The sequence below is a fragment of the Oncorhynchus clarkii genome, chromosome 24, assembly GCF_045791955.1.
Source record: "Oncorhynchus clarkii lewisi isolate Uvic-CL-2024 chromosome 24, UVic_Ocla_1.0, whole genome shotgun sequence".
Taxonomy (NCBI): Eukaryota; Metazoa; Chordata; class Actinopteri; order Salmoniformes; family Salmonidae; genus Oncorhynchus; species Oncorhynchus clarkii.
Genome location: NC_092170.1, coordinates 40973147 through 40983743, shown reverse-complemented (window position 1 = coordinate 40983743; position 10597 = coordinate 40973147).

The window sequence follows — 10597 nt, the reverse complement described above, 5'->3', positions numbered from 1 at the left end:
GGGTCAGAGAGGTGAAGGGTCAGGGAGGTGAAGGGTCAGGGAGGTGAAGGGTCAGAGAGGTGAAGGGTCAGGGAGGTGAAGGGTCAGAGAGGTGAAGGACTAACGTCAGCATCAGGGCGTAACATGGAGGACATGGTCTGGATGCTGCTCAGGTCGTGTTCCAGTTTGAGGATGAGCGCTCTCTGCTCGGCGCTGGTCCGGACAGCAGACGAGAACTCCAGCTGCAGGTCTGCGTAGCGTCCTACAGAGGAAAGGACACAGAGGACAGCCGGTCAAACACACGACATCACAGACCACCGGCAGTGCACACGGATACAACACACGACGACTTCCAGTCCTACATAGCACGTCGATTGTTCGCTCCCCAGGCAAGTCACTTACTGGTTTACGTAAACAGCCATGGGTCTCCATCAATCCACGAGACATTCTACCTAGCAGTGTCGCTTCAGAGGGTCCCTTCAGAGGGTCCCTTCAGAGGGTCCCTTCAGAGGGACCGGAAATCTTCCAATAAGTTGTTGTTCTTTTTTTACAGAAAACATCACACTTAATGAGTCCGACATGATATATTCTGTTGTCGGACCATCATAGTTGTAGTGAATAAGGAGAGATGCATTGTGATGACATTAAGAATGAATGAAAACAAAACCTGGCCTCGCTTCGGGCTGACAAACACACAGAGACAAAAACCTGCATGGACAACATGACACATAGCATACAATAACGCACTGTTCACACAACGTGTGGTAGCCAACACCACTATCACCGATAGCGACAACAACAGTGGCACATCAAAGGTTACAGGCTCGTGGTGTTGAAAGGACAGCTACCATCGTACCTGTGTCTCTCTCTGTCTGTGTCTCTCTCTCTCTGCCTGTGTCTCTCTCTCTCTCTGTCTGTCTCTCTCTCTCCGTCTGTCTGTCTGTCTGTGTCTCTCTCTGTCTGTGTCTCTCTCTCTCTCTGTGTCTCTCTCTCTCTGTCTGTGTCTCTCTCTCTCTGTCTGTCTCTCTCTGTCTGTGTCTCTCTCTGTCTGTCTGTGTCTCTCTCTCTCTGTCTGTGTCTCTATCTCTCTCTGTGTGTGTCTCTCTCTCTCTCTTTCTGTGTGTCTCACTCTCTCTATGTGTGTGTCTCACTCTCTGTTTGTGTGTCTCTCTCTTTCTGTGTGTGTCTCTCTCTCTCTCTCTGTGTGTGTCTCTCTCTTTCTGTGTGTGTGTCTCTCTCTTTCTCTCTGTGTGTCTCTCTCTCTCTCTGTGTGTGTCTCACTCTCTCTGTGTGTGTGTCTCACTCTCTGTGTGTGTGTGTCTCACTCTCTGTGTGTGTGTGTCTCACTCTCTCTGTGTGTCTCTCTCTTTCTGTGTGTGTCTCTCTCTCTCTGCGTGTGTGTGTCTCTCTCTATCTGCGTGTGTGTCTCTCTCTTTCTGTGTGTGTGTCTCTCTCTCTCTCTCTCTCTCTCTCTCTGTGTCTCCATCCCTCCCTCCCTCCCTCCCTCCGTCCCTCAGATTGTTGCTGCTTTACTGGCAGGTCAGTTATTATTTGTTGTCATTTAGTAGATTACCTGGAGCGACTTTCAATTAGCGTTAAGTGCCTTGCTCGAGGGCACAGCTGCATATTTTTCCACTTAGTCGGCTCTGGGATTCGAACCAGCAACCTTGTGTGTTACTGGCCCAAGGCTCTTAACCACTAGGTTAGCTGCCAACCCAAGTTAAAAGATGAGGGAAATGGGGTCAACAACGTTATTGCAGGGTATCATGGCATCCTTCAATAGGGAAGGAGATGATGATAAGGAATTCTCAAAAAGAAACATCCTCACAAACACAGAATAGACACAATACCACAGATGTGTGTTTGTATAAAAGAGATTTACTTCAATAGATCATTTTAATAACAACACTACATTGTTCATTACAGTGATATTGCTTCTCCGTGTTGTGTGAGGGACCGTCTTACAGACAACGTGACAAGACAGAAGAAAACAAAATGGAGAACAGAAATCTTCAAAGGGGAAAACAAGCAAAACGGAGGCACGGCCAATGAAAAAGCAGGTTCAGAACATGTCTGGACCAACCAAGTGCTAGCTAGGGTAAACAATCGATCTCCTAACCATCCCCCTAAACAACAACAACACACTGAAACACGAACAAGTGACTTGGGATAAAAGGTGAGAAGACTTCAAGACAACAAATTGTTGTCGATTGAAATGAATAAATGACACACAAATGATTGGTTCAAGAGCATATTAAAGCTTTGTGAAGAGGTAAGGATGGATCTCCTCACATTTTGGTTTACAAAGCACTCTGGGTAAAGGGCGTAAAGGAGTTTTTCAACAAAAGTTCATTTCATCTTAATGGCTGATATCATACTTAGAAGAAGATTAAATTAAAAAGTGTCTTGTGAATGATACCATCACGGTCACCTAATCATCCCCAGTTTACAAATGGTCTCATTCATCCCCCCATCCTCTCCCCTGTAACTATTCCCCAGGTCGTTGCTGTAAATGAGAACGTGTTCACAGTCAACTAAACCTTAAATAATAACGGATACATTTAAAAAAAAATATTTTTATAAATATGTGGATTTTGTGCAGTGAAACAAAACCATACTTATTTTGTAGTGATTTTAACTTGTAAAAATACTTTAATCTCTGTCTACAACTGCTTTCCCCCCCCCCCCTTCTCCATAACAGAGACCCATTAGTGTGACCTGGTCAGAAATAAAAACCCGAAATAAACAGGAAAAGTTGAAGTTGACTTGGTAATCTCATTATGAAAATCCATTGTCCGAACCACAAGTAGCCAGCCAATGACCGGACAGAAAGACGACTTTATTGAAAAGGAAGTGCAGGGTTGGAGTCAAACGAATAATTAAATTCTCTTCAATGTTTTTCCAATTAGGAACATTTATGAATTTGGGTTTACTTACTGAATTTGGCAGAAATTGACCCCAACCCTGGTCCAGTGCCTTGTACGAACTGGGCAAATTCTACACAGTCTCCTCATCCAGCTACGGACAGAGCAGAACCAGTAGAGACAAACAAGGCAGAAAGAAAATTATTATGTTCAAGTACTTATATATATATATATATATGAGGGGTGTGTGCATCCACTAACAGCCTGAAAAAGGAGAGTTCCACGAGGGACACAGACAGGGGCCCGATAAACATTATACAGACTCTCCAGTGTAACATGTATTGTGCTGTGTGCTGTGTGCTGTGTGTGTGTGTGTGTGTGTGAGAAAGAGGAGTGTGTGCTGTGAATACCAGTGATATCTAAAAGTAATTTTCATCTTACAGTAAAAAAATCCACTTCAATAACATCTCTCTTTAAAAAGTATTAGAAAACACATTATTTTCCTTCTTCGTCTTCTCCTTCCTCTTAGTCCTGATATGGAAGCCCAGTGTTGTGGTCCAGACCTCATCTACAACCACATACCACTAACTAACTACTTCAATAGAGCGAACGATAATAATGCTTTACAAATTCAGCAGACTTGATATGATATACAGCATCTGTACAGTGTATAGAATCATCGGATTTAGATTTATAGAAAAATATCTGGGTGAAAAGTTGTCGATCACCCCCCCCCCCACATCAAATTAAGCAAAAACATCAAACTGTTTGGTTGTAAAGCCAGATGAGAGTATTGAACATTTACAGACAAGACAACTAACAACCTTTCCACCAGACTAGGGCGCGGTCGTGTTGGTTTCCTTCTTTACTTCAACTAATCTACAGGTAGAACCTCTTACAGTATATATCTGGAAACTTGACTTTGTTTTCCACGCTAAAATCTCCTAGAACACAAGAGTAAAACTCATTCCACGGAAGGGGCGGAGCATCTGTGGGTCCCCCCCCCCCCCCTCCTCCTCCTCCCTTGTGCTTAATCAATGAATTAAATGTCACTAATTAGTAAGGAACTCCCCTCACCTGGTTGTCTAGGTCTTAACTGAAAAGGTTAAAAAAAAACAAGCAGACACTAGGTCCTCCACGGAATGAGTTAGACACCCCTATCCTAGAGGAAACGGTTGTGTGTGAATAATCCCATCCCATCCCATCAAAACATGCACATCAACACCTCCTCTACAGAATCTACTGAATTCTACCAAACGACACATTTTTAAAAAACATTTTGACAGCAAAAATAAGGTGATGAGAACGTAAATAAATCTAAGGCACCAAAATATGAAGACGATTATTCAATTCGGTCCCTCTACTTGTTCTATTGTCTATGGAAAATGATTAGAGCGAGACCAGTCCATTGGTAAGGGGATGAGGAGAGGTCAGTGTAGGGGATGAGGAGAGGTCAGTGTAGGGGATGAGGAGAGGTCAGTGTAGGTGATGAGGAGAGGTCAGTGTAGGGGATGAGGAGAGGTCAGTGTAGGGGATGAGGAGAGGTCAGTGTAGGGGATGAGGAGAGGTCAGTGTAGGGGATGAGGAGAGGTCAGTGTAGGGGATGAGGAGAGGTCAGTGTCTAGGGAACCAATTGGAAAGCAGCTGGGTAAGTCTCTGTAATGGCAGTCTGGCACGGGGAAGTGTAGCCAGTCCAACAGTCAAACCCCTGACTACATCATACTGACCTCTGACCTGACACAGACGGCACCCTAGAGTCTCACATCACTACGCGTTTCAGCACCCATTTGGTTTCCGTGGCGATAGAAAAGACTATTGAATAACGAGTCTTTCAGATCAGAATATGGCTAAAGAGACCACACGGCCCAGCATGCTGAAGGGTTTTGGTTTAGAACCAATGGAGAGAAAAGACCTGAAATTCTTTAAAGAGAGTAGACCTACAGGCCATAGATAGTCAAGAGAGTAGACCTACAGGCCATAGATAGTCAGGAGAGTAGACCTACAGGCCATTGATAGTCAGGAGAGTAGACCTACAGGCCATAGATAGTCAGGGTAGTAGACTTACAGGCCATAGATAGTCAGGAGAGTAGACCTACAGGCCATAGATAGTCAGGAGAGTAGACCTACAGGCCATAGATAGTCAGGAGAGTAGACCTACAGGCCATAGATAGTCAGGAGAGTAGACCGACAGACCATTGTAATAAGATGCAGACATGTAGGGAATACCATTGTACAGTATTACAGATTTTTTATATATAAAATGGGATGGACTTAGAACTCTGGTAATGCTTTTGGTTTAGAACCAATGGAGAGAGAAGTCCTGAAATTCTTTAATGAGATTGGCTGAGGAGACCACACAGCCCAGCATGCTGAAGGGTTTTGGTTTAGAACCGAGTCCCCTGGGTGCTGCTGGCTAAGTGCACCAGGTGTGGTCACTGTCACCAGGTGTGGTCACCAGGTGTGGTCACTGTCACCAGGTGTGGTCACCAGGTGTGGTCACTGTCACCAGGTGTGGTCACCAGGTGTGGTCACTGTCACCAGGTGTGGTCACTGTCACCAGGTGTGGTCACCAGGTGTGGTCACTGTCACCAGGTGTGGTCACTGTCACCAGGTGTGGTAACTGTCACCAGGTGTGGTCACCAGGTGTGGTCACTGTCACCAGGTGTGGTCACTGTCACCAGGTGTGGCCACCCATACACAGTATAAAGAAGCAGTGTTGTGCTGAGCTGCAGGTCCTGAGTAAAGAGCCTGTGCTTGGTTTGGAACCACGGGTGAAAAGCCATACATTTCCCAGAGTTCCTTGGAGTGCTGAGCTGAAGAGGAGGGGTTTGCTTAGCAGCCCCCCCCCCCCCAGTCACAGTAAGTGCTTGGTGTATGTATGGATAGGTCTGTTATGGTTGCTACGGATACGGGCTGTTTCTACCACTGCATAACAACAGTATTACAGTATCTGATCAATCAATAACAGTGTTATGATGGATAATGCTTTGGAGCTTGGCGAGGCCACAGAGTCTGTAACGTATCGGGCAGACAACATAACAGACACCGAAAGACACGAGTCTATAAATAGAGAATACCATATTTCCTTAAATATATACTCTTTAAATCTCAATTTGGCAGAGATGATTCCCCTGGGCTGGGATCAGACAAGACTAGTTTTCATTGGGTTTATATGATATTACCAGACACCATTTTGACAAAACCATAGCGACTAACAGGAAAAGGAAACAGCAGCAACAGGGTACTGTGATTCTTCTAAAAACAAACCTACTGTACATCAAGGCTGCCTGCATGACCTCAGAGATTTTTCAGACAGTAACAGTGCATGTGGAGCCTGTGAAGGGTAATGTATACCCTGAAGACAGCATGAGAGGAGACATGGAGAGATTTAGATATTCTGTGATCTGGGAGATAGTGCTAGTAGATATTACAGTTGAAGTCGGAAGTTTACATACACCTTAGCCAACTACATTTAAACTCAGTTTTTCCACAAATCCTGACATTTAATCCTAGTCTTAGGTCAGTTAGGATCACCACTTTATTTTAGGAATATGAAATGTCAGAATAATAGTAGAGAGAATGATTTATTTCAGCTTTTATTTCTTTCATCACATTCCCAGTGGGTCAGAAGTTTACATACACTCAATTAGTATTTGATAGCATTGCCTTTAAATGGTTTAACTTGGGTCAAATGTTTTGGGTAGCCTTCCAAAAGCTTCCCACAATAAGTTGGGTGAATTTTGGCCCATTCCTCCTGACAGAGCTGGTGTAACTGAGTCAGGTTCGTAGGCCTCCTTGCTCGCACACGCTTTTTCAGTTCTGCCCACAAATTTTCTATGGGATTGAGGTCAGGGCTTTGTGATGGCCACTCCAATACCTTGACTTTGTTGTCCTTAAGCCATTTTGCCACAACTTTAGATCATTGTCCATTTGGAAGACTCATTTGCGACCAAGCTTTAACTTCCTGACTGATGTCTTGAGATGTTGCTTCAATATGTCCACATAATTTTCCATCCTCATGATGTCATCTATTTTGTGAAGTGCACCAGTCCCTCATGCAGCAAAGCGCCCCCACAACATGATGCTGCCATCCCCGTGCTTCACGGTTGGGATGGTGTTCTTCGGCTTGGAAGCCTCCCACTTTTTCCTCCAAACATAACGATGGTCATTATGGCCAAACAGTTCTACTTTCGTTTCTTCAGACCAGAGGTCATTTCTCCAAAAAGTAAGTTTCTTTGTCCCCATGTGCAGTTGCAAACCGTAGTCTGGCTTTTTAATGGCGGTTTTGGAGCAGTGGCTTCTTCCTTGCTGAGCGGCCTTTCAGGATATGTTGATATAGGACTCGTTTTACTGTGGATATAGATACTTTTGTACCTGTTTCCTCCAGCATCTTCACAAGGTCCTTTGCTGTTGTTCTGGGATTGATTTGCACTTTTTGCACAAAAGTACGTTCATCTCTAGAATACGGACGCGTCTCCTTCCTGAGCAGTATGACGGCTGCGTGGTCTCATGGTGTTTATACTTGCGTACTATTGTTTGTACAGATGAACGTGGTACCTTCAGGCGTTTGGAAATTGCTCCCAAGGATGAACCAGACTTGTGGAGGTCTACAATTTATATTCTGAGGTCTTGGCTGATTTCTTTGATTTTCCCATGATGTCAAGCAAAGATGCACTGAGTTTGAAGGTAGGCCTTGAAATACATCCACAGGTACACCTCCAATTGACTCAAATGATGTCAATTAGCCTATCAGAAGCTTCTAAAACCATGACATTTTCTGGAATTTTCCAAGCTGTTTAAAGGCACAGTCAACTTAGTGTATGTAAACTTCTGACCTACTGGAATTGTGATACAGTGAATATTAAGTGAAATAATCTGTCTGTAAACAATTGTTGGAAAGATGACTTGTGTCATGCACAATGTAGATGTCTTAACCAACTCGCCAAAACTATAGTTTGTTAACAAAACATGTGTGGAGTGTTTGAAAAACAAGTTTTAATGACTCCAACCTAAGCGTATGTAAACTTCTGACTTGAACTGTATGTGATCTAGGAGATATTCTGTGATCTAGGAGATAGAGCTCGTAGATATTCTGTAATCTAGGAGATACTCTGTAATCTAGGAGATACTCTGTAATCTAGGAGATACTCTGTAATCTAGGAAATACTCTGTAATCTAGGAGATATTCTGTGATCTAGTGATATTCTGTGATATAAGAGATACTCTAATCTAGGAGATACTCTGTGATCTAGTGATATTCTGTGATATAGGAGATACTCTGTAATCTAGGAGATACTCTGTAATCTGGGAAATATTCTGTAATCTTGGAGATATTCTGTGATCTAGGAAATATTATGTGATCTAGGAGATACTCTGTAATCTAGGAGATATTCTGTAATCTAGGAGATATTCTGTGATCTAGGAGATACTCTGTGATCTAGAATGCTAAGAGATACTCCGACCTTGTCTTCTAGATGTATCATTTGACTCAACGATAAAGAGCATGAGCGTTGTCAGGGAAACGGTTGATGCCTCTGAACATGTACCGTAGATTACATTTCTTTTAAAAACAAATATAAACTGACACTTCCCCCAAAAAAACCTTCAGAATTCATCAATATACAAACATATGAGAACTAACTTACATCTTGTAAATATTACCCAATACTGCCGGCAGTCTATCAGTAAAAATTAAAAATAAAAAAAAATGTCTTGCCCTCGGGTAAACCCCTTACGCAATAAAAACATCCAATAATAAGACAAGTGAAAAACTCAGCACCGATAAATAAGTTGAATAAAAATCTAACTATACGTACGATATGACCATACAAAGAGTCTACAGTAAAATAATAATAATATCACATAACTTCATAATGAGCCTTATTATTATTATTATTACCCATAAAACAACAGCTTATAATAGAAAGGGTGGGTGGCAGTTGTGCACTCTTAAGTACGAGAAACGACCCCAGTCAGAACAATAAAACACACTGACACACACAGCATGGGGAGACAGTGGGCTGACAGGGACAGAGAGAGGCTGTTTAGGAGGGATAAGGGAGGGAGAAGAGAGAGAGAGAAGGAGGGGGTGGGAGAGAAGGAGAGGGAGAGCGAGAGGGAAGGAAGGAAGGAGAGAGGGAGTGAAGGAAGGAAGGGAGAGAGGGAGGGAAGGAAGGAAGGGAGAGAGGGAGGGAAGGAAGGAAGGGAGAGAGGGAGGGAAGGAAGGAGAGAGGGAGGGGTAAGGGAGAGAGGGAGTTTTGTACGTCTGGTATGGAGTAGGGTCTGGTATGGAGTAGTGACTAGTAGGGAGTAGGGTCTGGTATGTAGTAGAGTCCGGTATGGAGTAGAGTCCGGTATGGAGTAGAGTCCGGTATGGAGTAGAGTCCGGTACGGAGTAGAGTCCGGTATGGAGTAGAGTCCGGTATGGAGTAGAGTCTGGTATGGAGTAGAGTCCGGTATGGAGTAGAGTCCGGTACGGAGTAGAGTCTGGTATGTAGTAGGGTCTGGTACGGAGTAGAGTCTGGTATGGAGTAGAGTCTGGTACGGAGTAGAGTCTGGTACGGAGTAGGGGCTGGTATGGAGTAGAGTCTGGTATGTAGTAGGGTCTGGTATGGAGTAGAGTCCGGTACGGAGTAGAGTCTGGTATGTAGTAGGGTCTGGTATGGAGTAGAGTCTGGTACGGAGTAGGGGCTGGTACGGAGTAGAGTCCGGTACGGATTAGAGTCCGGTACGGAGTAGGGGCTGGAGCAGGGCTTTAGTAAAAGCCCCTGCATGAAGTCCCAAACTGTTTTGTGAGGAAAACATTGACAGACACACAATAGGTCAGAGTAGGTTGGTTAAACTGTGATGTGTACACTTACTTACTCAGAACAAATGACAACATATCACTACGTTAACTACTATGTAATTTCACCATAAACTATAAACTTTTAACCGTGAGTTAAACATGTTTCATTTGGAAGTAGAAACAGTAACTCTTCTCTAACTTGCAATCTCTTAACGGCAACCACATCGCTATATATATATATATAAAAACAACAACTTTGTTGTAGGACACTAGGGGAAGAAAAAAAAGGTGGTTCCTCTTCAGTTGAGTGGTACACCAGAGATCCCGCCGGCCAGTCACCATCACATGGCTGCTAGCAGGACCACACAGGGGTCAAAGGTCATTCTTCCCTCAGTAACTATGAAAACTTGGCCTTTAATTTTTTTTTTTTTTAGGTTTGATTGTTCTCTTCAGCTGAATCATCTTGCTCCACACACACACACACACACACACACACACACACACACACACACACACACACACACACACACACACACACACGTAACAAGGTTAAAAAGTCAAGCTGCTCTTACAAGAACACACACCAGTAGAGAATAGAAAAAGGCAAAAGGTTTGTAACAGTCACAGGACAGTGTGGGAAGAGAGGAGTCTGGACACCCTATGTGAGGTCACTGTGTGAGGAGGACAGGACACTGATGTTTATCTTCTAAACTAACACGTTAAACATTCTCCTCCTGTGAGTGTCCATCCTTTAAAAAGCCCCTGGTCCAGCTCTGGGAGAAACCCCAGGTCAGATCTGTCTGTCTGTGGTGCATTCGGCCAGTAATTGGCTGTGTTTGGTGTACCTGCCAGTAATTGGTGGTGTTTGGAGGTATCTGCCAGTAATTGGTGGTGTTTGGTGGTACCTGCCAGTAATTGGTGGTGTTTGGGGGTACAGTACCTGCCAGTAATTTGTGGTGTTTGGGGG